We start from the raw sequence: 14,955 nt of genomic DNA, 5'->3' as shown, positions 1-14,955 counted from the left end.
AATACAAAAAGAGAAGTCCTGCGCTTAAGCTGCAAGGACTACAACACACATCAGCCCCAATATATAGTAAAAACCAAAGAAAAGAAAATGTTACTTGCGCTTTTTCCTTAATCCCTATGTATATTTAGACAAATGGAGGTCATTTAGTTGCTCCAATGGCCATTGGAGGGATGCCCGCCTGCCAACGTCAAGGCAGACCCCCCCTAAGCGGGTCCTAACACTGACCCTTCAGCCTGCTTCCTTGAGCTTCTGGCAAAGATATCTCTAATGAGACAGAAAGGGGTATTTTTTATATACACCCCTTTACTTATTAACCCTTAATAGGGAACACATGGAATGGGTAGCAGCATTGTAACCAGGCTGTGTGATACAAAGTAAATACAAATACAAAAAGAGAAGTCCTGCGCTTAAGCTGCAAGGACTACAACACACATCAGCCCCAATATATAGTAAAAACCAAAGAAAAGAAAATGTTACTTGCGCTTTTTCCTTAATCCCTATGTATATTTAGACAAATGGAGGTCATTTAGTTGCTCCAATGGCCATTGGAGGGATGCCCGCCTGCCAACGTCAAGGCAGACCCCCCCTAAGCGGGTCCTAACACTGACCCTTCAGCCTGCTTCCTTGAGCTTCTGGCAAAGATATCTCTAATGAGACCTTTCTGTCTCATTAGAGATATCTTTGCCAGAAGCTCAAGGAAGCAGGCTGAAGGGTCAGTGTTAGGACCCGCTTAGGGGGGGTCTGCCTTGACGTTGGCAGGCGGGCATCCCTCCAATGGCCATTGGAGCAACTAAATGACCTCCATTTGTCTAAATATACATAGGGATTAAGGAAAAAGCGCAAGTAACATTTTCTTTTCTTTGGTTTTTACTATATATTGGGGCTGATGTGTGTTGTAGTCCTTGCAGCTTAAGCGCAGGACTTCTCTTTTTGTATTTGTATTTACTTTGTATCACACAGCCTGGTTACAATGCTGCTACCCATCCCATGTGTTCCCTATTAAGGGTTAATAAGTAAAGGGGTGTATATAAAAAATACCCCTTTCTGTCTCATTAGAGATATCTTTGCCAGAAGCTCAAGGAAGCAGGCTGAAGGGTCAGTGTTAGGACCCGCTTAGGGGGGGTCTGCCTTGACGTTGGCAGGCGGGCATCCCTCCAATGGCCATTGGAGCAACTAAATGACCTCCATTTGTCTAAATATACATAGGGATTAAGGAAAAAGCGCAAGTAACATTTTCTTTTCTTTGGTTTTTACTACATGGTAGAAGTTTACTTGTCTTATGCATGTTTCGTTTCGTTAAATAGGTTTCAATACCGGAGTACCTTTATAGTTGAGTCATGGCAAGTTTTTTATTTGATAAAACAAGCAGAGATGGGTGGTGCACCAATTCGGACCAGGTGTTCTCAGACCAGGATCTAAACATCAACCAAAACGGGGACATACAGACATCATTTAAACGGCTCACGAATCTCTTCCAACAAAAAATCAAAACGGAATGGGAGATAGTATCATTAGAAAATTATCTTAAAAAAGAACTCATACCGAGAGGGTTAAGAGTACAAAATGTTCCAGCAAGCCATATAGATGAAGATGAGTTCACCAAAGAGTGGGAAGAAGCAGCAGGGACCTGCTCCAAGAGATTCATGGAAATTCTATGTAAATATGAGTCCAAAAGATTAGAAAAAGTAAATAAAGAGGTGGAGGAACAGATTAACCAGATTGAAAAATTCAAACAAGAACCTAATTTTCAACCGCTTGAAAGCAAACTTAAGACCAATCTGGAAAAATACCAACAGAACATTAAAATACGCAAACATTCGAAATATATTAGAGATAGCGGGGACTTCAAATCTGGGAATGTGTATAGAAAGAGCAAGCGAATGAGGAAAAGTTTCTCTGAGACAATATCCACATCAGAGTACGAAACCAGCGGATCTGAATCCGATAACTCAAAAGGAGACAACACAGAAAGTAATAATAGAAGTATTCTAAAAAGAGGGGTCACTTTTTTAGGACACCCAAGCATGGAGAACAACCCAGCTCCTCAGACACGGAGCCGCTCGAGACCTCCATACACATTCAGAAGGAGGAAGTACTAGACCCCAATCAGATCATTAACCTCTCAAATTACCAACTTTCTACATCAGAGACCCAGCTACTTCTACGTGGATTGTCATTTGTCCCAGTACCCGACTTTGACAAATTCAGCTGGACCAAAGACATACACCTATTTGCCAGAAAGCTAGCATTACATAAATTCCACCGTATTAAAGACGAAAAAAGAGCAAAAAACTTGGGGTTACAATCATCTGACATTGAATTGCTAGATACCCTGGTGGAACTTCTGTCAAACAATGAAACACGAATAAATCCACAAGCACCATTTACACAACTCAAAAAAAGGAGTACCTTTACACCATACCTGGCAGAGTTTAAATATATTGATTTATTCGTAGAGTTAACTTGTAAGGAAATTGAAAACCTTGATAGAAGAGAATTAGAAGTCTTTCCATATAGCAATATCACCCCACAAGAACGCAAATCATTAAAACATCTACAGAATATGGAAGAGATTATTCTTAAACCCTCTGATAAGGGGGGAAACCTGGTTATTCTCGATAAACAAGATTATGTGTCGATGGCACAAAGGACACTCCAAGACGCAGACACATATGAACTATTGGGTGGTAATCCCACTAAGAAGTACTTGGTCGAATTAAAGACCATCCTGGACGAAGCTATGTCCCTGTCACTCATTTCTAAAGATGAGTATCTCTTTATGTATATAAAAAATCCAGTGGTCGCAACGTTCTACTCACTACCAAAGATACATAAACAACAAACTACAATGAGTGGAAGACCGATTGTTTCCGGCAATTCCAACCTAACACAAAATGTTAGTCTATATATTGATCAAATCATAAGGAAGACCGTGATGGATTTACCATCTTACCTAAGAGACACAAAACATACCCTCAAGACTTTTGATGGTATTAATCTACCTGAAAGTGCCATCTTGTGTAGTCTAGATGTGGAGGGGCTGTATGGCTCCATTCCACACGATATAGGGCTTATACATCTGAAGGCTCATCTTGACAGCAATATAATTACATCAGAGAGACATAATCAATTTGCACAAGACCTTATGAGATATGTACTTACGCACAACTATTTCATGTTCCAGGGGAAGTACTACCACCAGGTGAGAGGGACAGCTATGGGGACGGCTTGTGCCCCCTCATATGCCAACCTCCACCTGGGTTGGTGGGAGAAAAATACTGTATTTGGCACACCTCTATTGGAATATACTCAATATGTCATGACATGGAAGCGCTACATCGATGACATTATAATAGTGTGGACTGGCACCACTGACCTCTTTAAGGAATTTGTACATATTTTAAATCAGAATGACATAAATTTGAGGCTGACCCACGAAATGGGCGGCAGGTCCATTAACTTCCTAGATATTAATATCACGATTACTGACCAAGGAAAAGTGACGACTACTCTCTTTAGAAAACCAACTTCCACCAACAACCTTCTTAATTGGGAGAGTTACCATCCTCTCCCCCTAAAAAGAGGGATACCGGTAGGACAATACCTACGCCTACGCCGCAACTGTTCCACCATCGAAGACTTCCAAAATAAAGCAAAGATCCTGAGAGGACAGTTCAAAAGGAAAGGCTATCCAAACAGATGCCTGAAAAATGCATATAAAAGAGCATTAATGACAGATAGAGATACCCTCCTGGCAGAAAAACATGGAAATGAAAACAAACAGCTGATAAGATGCATAGGTAATTTTGACGCAGGCTGGCATCCAACACTCAAGATTCTTAACAGATTCTGGCCACTCCTTATACAGGACCAACACTTACAGAAAGTCATTACACCATATGCCTCAGTCACAGCGAGACGGGGAAGAAATATTAAAGACATACTAGTCCCAAGTCACCTACGATCTCCATCTACCAAATCCACATGGTTGACATCCTCACTATCTGGGACATACCAATGCGGTAGATGTAAAGCATGTAACTTCATTTTACGTAGGTCAAAAAAGATCTCCGACTCCATGAATACCAATGAATTTGAGATCAAAACCTTTTTCAATTGCCAAACCACCGGACTAATATATCTACTCACATGTTCATGCAAAAAAATGTACGTTGGCAAAACCATACGTGCATTTAAACAAAGGATAAGAGAACATGTTACATCAGTAAACCCCAGGAGACTAGTTGATACCCCCATTTCAAAACACCTAAAACTCCACCATGGAGGTTCTGCACAAAACATACGCTTTTGTGGAATCGAAAAGGTCACTCTTGGACCGAGGGGGGGTGATCTAGATAAAAAAACTCTTACAAAGAGAGAGCATATGGATTTACAAACTCAAAACCCTTTCACCCATGGGTTTGAATGAGGGCTTCTCATTCACACCATTCATCCCTGACTAAACAACACATATATATAAGTATATATATATGTTTCTACCCTATGAAATTCATAGATAATGCATATACCGTATTTTTCGCTCCATAAGACGCACTTTTTTTCCCCTCAAAAGTGAGGGGAAATGTCTGTGCGTCTTATGGAGCGAATATGAAGCTTTACTTACCTGTCTTGCAGCGTTGGCCGGCAGCACAGGGCGCACCGCGGTAGTGGAACTTGAATTTCATGTTCCGGTTTCCGGCGGGACTGAAAGGAAGTGTGCACAAGCTGAGTGCGCACTTCCTTTCAGTCCCGCCGGAAACCGGAACATGAAATTCAAGTTCCACTACCGCGGTGCCCCCTGTGCTGCCGGCCAACGCTACAAGACAGGTAAGTAATTATGGGACAAGGGGAGGGGGACAGTATGGGAGAGAAGAATATGGGGAGGAGGGGGGGGGGTGAAGTCTATGGGGAGGGGGGGGGTGAAGTCTATGGGGAGGGGGGGGTGAAGTCTATGGGGAGGGGGGGGGTGAAGTCTATGGGGAGGGGGGGGTGAAGTCTATGGGGAGGGGGGGGGGTGAAGTCTATGGGGAGGGGGGGGGGTGAAGTCTATGGGGGGGGGGGGTGAAGTCTATGGGGAGGGGGGGACACTATGGGACAGGGGAGAAAAAAAATATTCTGTACAAACTGTCCCATAGTAAGAAACACTATGGGACAGTTTGTTCAGAATATTTTTTTTCTGGGTTTCTTCCTCTAAAAACTAGGTGCGTCTTATGGTGAGGTGCGTCTTATGGAGCGAAAAATACGGTAACTCCTTGCAAAACATGACTCAACTATTTTAACATACACAAGTAGTCTTATAACATATGTTTTATTTATTTTTCTAATTTATTTTGACCCATTTATTTAGGTCTTATTGTATTCCCCTTTTTTTCTTCCCTAAACTGTCTGCTCCCTTATAAAGTATGCAATTAATAACTCTTCCATTGATTACATGAAGTTGGTTTGTTATACATATATATATATATACTTATTTCGATATCCAGGACGTATTAAACCAAATTTGGTACCACTATATATATATGAATACAGTTGAACCGCATATCTGTATACACAGATGAATCTACATTTCAGCAATGCCGATCATGTGGAAAAAGACAGCCCAGAATGGGCTATGATGACGGAGTAAAATGGGAGGAGCTTATCATAGGCTACATACTTTGCATACCCCACCCCTATCCGCATTTCCCGAAATGATAGGGCAGTGATTTTCGCGCCAAGAAATAGTCACGCCCCACAATGAGAGTGGACATCTATTGGATAGCGGCATACATACACAGGGTATATATTCGATACCCGGAGCAGCAGCTCATTTGCCTCTGACGAAGGTGCTTGTTATAGCACTGAAACGCGCGTCAGGCGTTTTGTCTGTCTCATCTATAGACAGTACACACTTCCTTTCACTTACTCACAGTATGACACGATAATTTTGGCACTTATGTTTTTCTTTATTGGGTATGGATAGATAGTAGCAAACTTTCGCCACTTGAGGAGGTCTGATTAAGCAGACTTACATGCATTGGAGACTGTGTTACCATTGTAAATATTACTTTGTATTACAAACCTAGCAACTCTTAAGGACTGCATCTGTATATATCTTTCTCTCTATATTACTGCTACACTATACATGGATATGCCGTGGGCATTCTAAGCATCACGATATCCATAATATCTCTTTACTTTCTCTTGATATATACAGCGACTACTCTGGGTCCTAGGTGGAACTAGTATAGCATATATGTGTACTCCTTAAATGTACTCTTTATATCGGCTTTATCCTAAATAACGGAGGCATATTCATGCATATACATTTCTATTCAGATATAGAAGTATCTACTCTGGCAACTTTAAATTAGTGGCAAGATTGCATTTTTTCTTCCTCATTCTAAATTCATGAGTCAGCATATCTAATAAGGAATATTTTGAGCCTGACACATTAAAGCTCAGTTCATTTGATATATGATATGCACGGATAGACTCTATACGAATATTATTTGGAAGAATTAGATTCACCCTATCTATTTTTTAAAATACCAATATTGTTTTGATTTAAAGGGGACATTATCATTACATTATTATCTTTATTATTATTTTTGACTACTTGACGATTTCCAGACACTTTGCAGCCCATATACCTGCTTCTTGCAAGTTATGTGGTCTGCATAATCCGTTTTTTCTATATACAATTTGGGGTTAAGCCCCCTGAGATTTCTGGAGTCTCTAATAGGTACTAAACAAGTACATTGATACCGGTAGAGCCAACTTTCTTAGGCACTACATGGTAGAAGTTTACTTGTCTTATGCATGTTTCAGAAGAACACTTAACAAATAATAATACACACTCTGCACATGTTGTGTCATCTGTTGCCGTACATGAAATGACCAGCTCTTATTTAATGTAAAAGGTACATAAATTGTAAGACTTGGACATGGACCATGGACACTGGAAAACTTTCCAAATGATCGATACTAAATGCATTTTTTTTAAAAATCCCTTATATGATTTGAATAACTATTATTGGTAGAGCAGCATCAGAGTGTCATTCACAAGGCCATTTTAACAGTCAGCTCTAATTTTAATATAAACACACTAGGAGAGCGCAATAGTTATAAAGTTATACAATATTTTAAAATGACAAATGAAAATAAAACAACTGCTATCCACAAAAAACATTTTTTCCTTAAAAATCTCTTTTAATTCAAATATAATAAGTGGAAGCGCTCTACTTGGAAAACCCAAAATTGGTTATCACTATAAAAAATATATAGTACAGACACCTCTATATGCAATATAATAATAATGCATAAAATCACTTGTTTAAAAAAGTTAAATGTACATAAAACCATTGGATCTTTACTACCATATAACCATTAAGATTGTTGCAGAGTCCAAAACAGTCTTTGGGGAGTAGTCCTATTAGGGTTACTTCAGTTTTTCTACTGTATTCCAGCGTCTTTGAAATACTATGTAACGCTGTATCTGTTTGTACCTTAAAAGGATACAAGAAACCACTTTATAGTGTAAAACTGTTATTTAATTAAATAAATGTGAATAAACCCATTCCCCCCAAAGGGAACCCTTACATGTAAAAATGGTGATACTTATTTCTAAGATATCACAAATAAGCATATGTAGAAGGAGAGAAGCTGTTACCGCTCGTGGATCTGATGTTTGAAACTCCCACTCAATCTACCCAATAACAAGTTCAGTGCCGGTCCCGGGAGAATGTAAGTGAGGCTCTGTGAGCTGTGTGAGCTGTTTTCTCCTTCACATCTGCTTAGCTGAATGCCGTTCAGCTCTAATTTTAGTTTTAGGGAACAATAATTTGAGGTAGGGGCATACATTGCTGAACATAAGGCTGGCAAAGCATCATGGTAGTCGTTAGTTAAACATCAGTTGGTTATCTACTTTTGGTCAACACTATCTTAAGGAATACATGTGCTCAAGCAGGTCTGGACTATAGCTCCCATTTATTAACAGGGATTACAGTCTATTACATCTCCTGATTGAAAAAAAAGTCCTTTTTTTTTCTCAGCAAAAGCAATATCCCTGCCTGTGATTGGATCGTACAAAGTTATCTATCTATGACCAGGGGCGTATTAGCCGCGAGGCAAACAAGGCATTTGCCTTGGGCAGCATTTTCCAGGGGGCGGCAAAAAAAGCCGCCCCCAAATGCCCAGGGCAAATGTCTTGCGGCTAACAGACATGCTGGGCTGCCGGTGGTCGGGTGGCGCTGGTGGGCGGCTGGCGAGGGAGCACTTCCTCTGAGCTGTCTGCTCAGCTCCCTCGTCATATTCCGGCTCCCAGCCTCACTCTGAGGCGCGCGAGGGAGCTGAGCAGACAGCTCAGAGGAAGTGCTCCCTCGCCAGCCGCCCGCCAGTGCCGCTCGCCCAGCAGCCACTGGACCACCAGGGAGGAAGATACACGCCCCCCCCCCCAGCATTCCCAAAGGTAAGGAGGCTGGGGGGGGGGGGTTTAAATACATTTTAAAAAAATGTGTTAATGTGGGTGAGTGTCTGTGTCTGTTAGTGTGTGTCTGTGTCTGTTAGTGAGTGTGTGTGTGTCTGTGTCTGTTAGTGTGTGTCTGTGTCTGTTAGTGTGTGTCTGTAAGTGTGTGTGTCTGTTAGTGTGTGTGTCTGTGTCTGTTAGTGTGTGTCTGTTAGTGTGTGTGTCTGTGTCTGTTAGTGTGTGTGTCTGTGTCTGTTAGTGTGTGTGTCTGTGTCTGTTAGTGTGTGTCTGTTAGTGTGTGTATGTTAGTGTGTGTGTCTGTTAGTGTGTGTCTGTTAGCAGGGGCGTATTAGCCGCGAGGCAAACAAGGCATTTGCCTTGGGCGGCATTTTCCAGGGGGCGGCAAAAAAAGCCGCCCCCAAATGCCCAGGGCAAATGTCTTGTTAGCCTTGTGGCTAACAGACATGCTGGGCTGCTGGCGGTCGGGTGGCGCTGGTGGGCGGCTGGCGAGGGAGCACTTACTCTGAGCTGTCTGCTCAGCTCCCTCGCGCGCCGAAGAGTGAGGCTGGGAGCCGGATTATGACGTCATATTACGGCTCCCAGCCTCACTCTGAGGCGCGCGAGAGAGCTGAGCAGACAGCTCAGAGGAAGTGCTCCCTCGCCAGCCGCCCGCCAGTGCCGCTTGCCCAGCAGCCACTGGACCACCAGGGAGGAAGATACCCCCCCCCCCCCAGCATTCCCAAAGGTAAGGAGGCTGGGGGGGTGTTTAAATACATTTTTAAAATATGTGTTAATGTGGGTGAGTGTGTGTGTCTGTTAGTGTGTGTCTATGTCTGTTAGTGAGTGTGTGTGTCTGTGTCTGCTAGTGTGTGTCTGTGTCTGTGTCTGTTAGTGTGTGTGTCTGTGTCTGTTAGTGTGTGTCTGTTAGTGTGTGTGTCTGTTAGTGTGTGTCTGTTAGTGTGTGTGCTTGTTAGTGAGTGTCTGTTAGTGAGTGTCTGTTAGTGTGTGTCTGTTAGTGTGTGTCTGTTAGTGTGTGTGTGTGTCTGTTAGTGTGTGTGTCTGTTAGTGTGTTTCTGTTAGTGTGTTTGCCTGTTAGTGTGTGTGTCTGACTGTGTGTGTCTGTTAGTGTGTGTTTGCCTGAGAGTGTGTGTGTATGTTAGTGAGTGTGTGTGTCTGCTAGTGAGTGAGTGTGTGTCTGTTAGTGAGTGTGTTTGTCTGTTACTGAGTGTGAGTATGTCTGTTAGTGCGTGTGTGTGTGTTTCTGTTAGCGAGTGTGTGTTTCTGTTAGCTAGTGTATGCGTATCTGTCAGTGAATGTGTGTGTGTGTATTTAGAATGCGGGGTGGGGGGAAAGGTTGGGTGGGGGTGGCGTGGGGGGGGGGGGTGCCGCCTGAGTTTTGTCCTGCCTAGGGCAGCACAAAACCAGGATAGATACACCACTGTCTATGACAATGAGAAACAGACCTGCACCTGGATCCTATGTTGACTTTGTGCTTTGTAACAGAGCTCCTATACTCCGGCAGAGTACCTCCATTAGGCCGGCTTCCTTGCTGCTAGCAGGGAATGACCGGAACATATCAGACCTAGTAGCCGAAGCAGGACTGAGAGTCTCTGGATGCCTCTTCATGTAATTAAGTAATTGTAGCTTTTTTCCACTCAACACAGCTAGTTATACAAAGAATTGTGGATTCCCACACCAGGGCATCCTTCATGTAATGCAATAACCCTTACAATAGTTACACCTGGCGCGGTGGCGCCACTCTGTATTGGGTCTTGATTCATCATTCCCAGTTAACAAGACAGACTCCCTGCTGTGCCTTTCTAGACATTAGAGGCAAGATTTACAGATTGTCCCTCAGAACTCCCTTTCCCTGGACAGCACCAACACACAATATATGTCCCTGATAGCTTGTCACCTTGTTGGTGGGCAGGGGACCCACAGGATCGCAGGATCACTGCACAGTCCCAATCCGGCAAACAGTTCCAGAGTATCCAGAGGTCCAGTGGGTCTCCATAACTCCTTTCCATGGGGCAAAAGACCTTCTTTGTCCAGGTTTGAATAGGGTTCAGACCAGTGACATACCTGTAATACTCAAGGTTATATGTGTATATAGCAATTTAGTGGTTTTAACTATTCCAAGAACAAAAGCCAGAATGTGCTGTGAAGAAGAAGCATTTATTGCAAATAAAGGCCCACAAAACACTTTTTAACCTTGTGTAATTTGCTTCTTAAGAAAAATTACCATTTAAAAATTGAACACAATTAAATCGACTGTGAATCGTCTTCTCCATTCTAATACCTATTATATTTTTGCTCAGAGATATCAATTATACTGAGAAATGCAGTTAGTTAATTAGTTAATTACTTGCATCCATTTAAATGAGACCTCATTAAGAATTAACATTGCAACTGACATATGTAGGAATCTCTCATTATTGAATTGATTTAGAATTTCAACAGATTCAAGCACTGGCTCTGGATTTGGATTTACACTCATAATCAATATCACCACTATGTTAATTTAAACACTTACATTATATTTTACTGCATTTTCTATAAATGGAAATATAAAGCAATAGCCTGCACTTCAATAACTATCTTTTCTGTAGGGTGAAGATATGATACCCAGGATACATATGCATAAAACACATTTCTGACCTGACTGATAATTTTTTGTTAGGTAAATAGAATGTGACTGGTATCACTATACCATTATACACTTGCAGATCATACACTGGTGGAAATTTATCAGTGAGCTCAGTTCTTAAAGGTGGTGCAAACATATACAAGGGAAGCAGTCACTAATGGAATGTGCCTGTTGCTTACATTGGTTTTCATGGTGATTGCTACACTCTTAGCACTTAGACCATTTTTTAGCACTCAACACTTCCATACATTTTCTTGACACATCATCCAGATGCCTTTCAACCTTATGAAGCACAACAATGAATGGAGCATCCTACACTATGCCCTACTATTGTCAAGGTTTGGTTGGGAAAAGGTGAGAACCACAGCAGCAGCCACTACAGGTAGGAACTGATTAGGCAAGAAAACCAGAATACACACAAATTAAAGAAAACCAAATGCAAAACAGATAACTCAATATAAGGAATGGAGCAGGGCCTCTAGTTATGGGGAGCACGGGAAAGCAGCTTAATGGGGACCTTGGGGGGTTTGTACAGGAAATCAGCTTAATCAGGACCTTGGGGGGTTATAAAGGAAAGCAGCTTGATCGGGACCTTGGGGGGTTTGTACAGGAAAGCAGCTTAATCAGGACCTTGGGGGTTTATAAAGGAAAGCAGCTTGATCAGGACCTTGCGGGGTTTGTACAGGAAGGCAGCTTGATCAGGACCTTGGGGAGGGGGGGTTGTACAGGAAAGCAGCTTGCTCTGGAACGCTAGTGGTTTGCACGGAAAAGCAGTTAACTATGGAACACTGGGGATTTGCACAGGAAAACAGAAAGCTTGGAATACATGTGGATAAGACAGGATAGCAGCAATCTCTAAACAGTGAGCCTAACACAGGATACAGAGACCAGACCTAAAACAATATTAATGAACTGGCAAACAAAGAGGGGGAAAGTCTTAACTAAATAGGGAGGAGATACATATAAGATATGGCCAGGTGGGGACAGAGTCAGATCTCTTCAGTCTGGGTGCAGCAGCCTACAACAGCAACAAAGAAAGCTGAGGTACTGCACCAGACTGAAAAGAAAAAAACGGAATCCTGACAACTATCTTCAACGATCCCTCCTTTATGCAATTTCCCCCCTCCCTCGTCGACCACATTAAAGCCACCATTATCTTCCTCACTTGCCACCAAACGTAAATAGTCATTACTATCTCTGCCAGTTGACAACAACAACTTTCTCCTCTATCTCCATTAGGGATATCCCATTAATAAGCCTAGTCACCAGAGTGAACATTGCAGTCCTACATCATTTACAGAACAGACTCCAGTCCAGGAACAGCAGGCGGTCACTTTACATGAGTGGCTGTTCTAAAGCCAGAAGTTGGAGACCACTTGCAGTCCAAGGGGAATATTTTACTTTTTTTTGTAATAAAGAACTTGGTTTGTTTTTCAATTTCAGAAGATATAATTGCTTGTTTTGTATTACCAAAGCATTTAAATCACTGTTACATTATAAAGTTAATAAAATCATACTGTACAGTAACAAACATTTCTGACACAATTGGTTATACTGTGTTTTTCTACTGTACCTTATGCACACAAAAAAAAATGCAAGCAGGGGTCTACATTAATGTGATGACCCCTATTAATGTGATGACCAATAGCCCCACCTTTCTCCTTGAATCAACAAGCTGTTAAACCCGGACTATGAGAGGTCTTTGAAGACCAGTTGTAGAAAACCCTAGATAAATTTACAATATTTAAATTGACAATGGAGAAATAGGACAAAGTCCACCTCAGAATGTTTCTTTTTTTGGTCAATTTGTTTCCATGGCGATTACTTCTCTTTTAAACTTTCCCCACTTTAATAGCAACACTTTTATATATATCTCAATTACCTTATTAGAACATGAAAAACAGGCTGTTCTGAAAAAGAAAATATTAAAAAGTAATGAATCTTGTATCCTAATGAATGTAATGAAAACCAAGAGATAATTCTGCAGGGGAAGATTTAAACGAATTATACAAATATATAGAGTCTCTTTCTCAGAGAAGTGAATTAAAGCAGATGCCTGTCAACTCAAATTTTAATCAAAGTTAATTCAGGTTGATAGCTTTACATCTTACAACAGTACTGCATAATGTCCAGTTGGTTGCGCTGTTAGATAACACATACAGCCCAATATAGTGTTTATACATCACACATCTCTGAGTCATTGTTTTTCTGTATGAGAATTTGCATTTAATACATATTTTCTAAGCCTCATTGTATGCAAACAACCTACCATAATTTGTCAAGTGTACATTTTCTTTCTTTTCGTGCATTTTCTCTCTTTTTTACTTCTCCATGCAGTTTTATCTATAGCAAAAAGCATGCAAAAGTAGAGTATTAGTGTATTTGCACTATCTGCCTTCTTAAGGCTTTTTTAACATGTTGTTTTTTTGATGTTTTCCACCAGTTCACAACTGCTAAGCAACCAAAATGTCTATATTTACGAGGAACAGTCCGTACTTTTCTATCCTAAAGCCTCTCTTTTCTAGGAGATGCATGTTTTGATGTGTCAGAGTGTATAACAGAGCTCCACAATAATAATACCCACAGTAATGTGTCTTTAACCCCTTAGTGACCAGACCGCTTTTCCATTTTCTTACTGTTTGGGATCAGGGCTTTTTTTTACATTTCTGCAGTGTTTGTGTTTAGCTGTAATTTTCCTCTTACTCATTTACTGTACCCATACATATTACATAGCATTTTTCTCGCCATTAAATGGTCATTTTAAAGATACCATTATTTTCATCATATCATATAATTTACTATATTTTTTTTCATAAAATATGATGAAAAAAACACCTTTTCTCATTTTGACCCCAGAAATCTGTTACGCATCTACAACCGCCAAAAAACACCCATACTAAATAGTTTCTAAATTTTGTCCTGAGTTTAGAAATACCCAATGTTAACATGTTCTTAGCTTTTTTTTTAAAGTTATAGGTCAATAATTACAAGTAGCACTTTGCAATTTCCAAACTAAATTTGTTCAAAATTAACGAAAGTTACATTGTAACCCTTCACATGCAGGGGCGGGCTGGGCCGGGGGGCAGGGAGGCAATTGCCCCCCAGGCCGCCCGAAATCCTTTTAGGACCGGCCGCCCCTTTAAATGCTGCAGCCGCCGAGCGCTCTGTAAAGAGCGCTCAGACGGCTGCAGCAGCTTTTCCCTCCCTCCCCTCCCTCCCCTCCCCTCCCCTGTAGGTGGCGTAGGTGGCCGAGCTGGTCTCCGGTCCGCGGTCCCGGCCGGAGTGATGGGAAAGTGCACACTGAGTGTGCACTTCCTGTCAGTCCGGCCGGTTACAGGAAACAGAAACTCCTGTTCCGCGCGGAGTTTCTGTTTCCTGTAACCGGCCGGACTGACAGGAAGTGCACACTCAGTGTGCACTTTCCCATCACTCCGGCCGGGACCGCGGACAGGAAAGCAGCTCGGCCACCTACAGGGGAGGGGGTAAGAAGAAGGGAGGGGGGGAATAAGAAGAGGGGAGAGGGTGGGGGGAATAAGAAGAGGGGAGAGGGTGGGGGGAATAAGAAGAGGGGAGAGGGTGGGGGGAATAAGAAGAGGGGAGAGGGGGAAATAAGAAGAGGGGAGAGGGGGAAATAAGAAGAGGGGAGAGGGGGGAATAAGAAGAGGGGAGAGGGGGGAATAAGAAGAGGGGGGAATAAGAAGAGGGGAGAGGGGGGGATAAGAAGAGGGGAGAGGGGGGATAAGAAGAGGGGAGAGGGGGGATAAGAAGAGGGGAGAGGGGGGGATAAGAAGAGGGGAGGGGGGAGTAAGAAGAGGGGAGGGGGGAGTAAGAAGAGGGGAGGGGGGAGTAAGAAGAGGGGAGG

The sequence above is a fragment of the Pelobates fuscus genome, chromosome 10 (genome assembly GCF_036172605.1).
Source record: "Pelobates fuscus isolate aPelFus1 chromosome 10, aPelFus1.pri, whole genome shotgun sequence".
NCBI classification, from domain to species: Eukaryota; Metazoa; Chordata; class Amphibia; order Anura; family Pelobatidae; genus Pelobates; species Pelobates fuscus.
The sequence above is the reverse complement of the archived record's forward strand: the minus strand, read 5'-3'. Positions refer to the sequence as shown.